The sequence below is a fragment of the Lactuca sativa genome, chromosome 7 (genome assembly GCF_002870075.4).
Source record: "Lactuca sativa cultivar Salinas chromosome 7, Lsat_Salinas_v11, whole genome shotgun sequence".
NCBI lineage: Eukaryota > Viridiplantae > Streptophyta > Magnoliopsida > Asterales > Asteraceae > Lactuca > Lactuca sativa.
The window spans coordinates 62,328,684-62,329,912 of record NC_056629.2 but is presented as its reverse complement, the minus strand read 5'-3'; the positions used below and the strand labels follow the sequence as shown (position 1 = coordinate 62,329,912).

General features: G+C 27.1%; 1 non-coding gene across 1 annotated transcript; it reads right to left on the bottom strand.

Moving 5' to 3' along the window:
• Positions 1–207: 207 nt before the first annotated feature.
• Positions 208–289, bottom strand: TRNAS-AGA (transfer RNA serine (anticodon AGA)). Its single transcript has one exon. It is a non-coding gene; the product is annotated as a tRNA-Ser (tRNA).
• Positions 290–1,229: the final 940 nt, after the last annotated feature.

Below are 1,229 nucleotides of genomic sequence, written 5' to 3'. Positions count from 1 at the left end.
GTTAACTAATAATTTATTTAAAATAATTGATTAATAATTTTGATTTTTTAATACGAAAATTTAATTAATTTTATAACCCTGGTTATAACGCGTTATAACTACTAATAATAATAATGATAACACCTTCTTGTTCTGTGTAGAATAAAGACGAAATAAAATGGTGATATTAATAACCCTTTGCTTTCTATAGAAAAAAGTATTTAACGTCGTGGACGGCAGGATTCGAACCTGCGCGGGCAAAGCCCACATGATTTCTAGTCATGCCCGATAACCACTCCGGCACGTCCACTGATTTGACTTAGTTGCGTCCATAATCTTATTAAAACTTTTATTTTCACACATGGTATATGACAAGTATTTTTTTATTTTTTAATAAAAATGATATCTAGTTTCAATTAAAGACTTTAACTGTTTTCAGCCCTATTATAAACTTATTTTTATGAACCAGTACTGTGGGATTGTTTTAACGACTTGCAAGTCAATCTTTTGCCTTAATTCAAGCCTGGTAAGTTCATTCGGGTTCAATTGTCACAAACTAACATCCTTTTTGTAACACATATCAAGATTTGAAAAAAAACAAATTGTATTGTATTTGACATGAATTAGATTCGAATAATGCTATCAACAAATTTTACTTATGCCAAACTATATTTACTTATCCCAGATTAAAAACTATTTTAATATTCTCATTAAATTCTAAATTACGATAAATTCAAAAAATAAACGAGTTTATATGTCAAAACACAGTCTAAGACCATAATAAACCTTGAGTTAGTTGGATTTGGGATCTAACTTGACTTCCTTTGATGCTAGTCAACCAGCATGAAAGTACAAGTCTTACGAGTCCACATGCTCATATCAATTCTTCTTTTGAAGGAACAAAAACGTATGTTATATTTTGTGATTATAATTTATATAACGCAATGATTTATGTTTTATATATCAATTTAGCCTCTTAAAATGTTTTTTATATAGATTAAACCAGTATATTGTTTTTCACCATTTATAATACCATTTTCTCCGATTTTTTGGTTTTGGAAAATACAAATACAGAAAACACAACATACTTTCACCATTATATTAATTTGCTCATTAAAATATTAATATTTTTTTAATGGTTAAAAAGAAAGCATAACTATTTCATCACTACAAATAAATCATAACCATAAAAACAAAGCATTTAAAGAACAAATAATAGTAGGTTTATAGAAAAGTTAAAACTTTAGCTT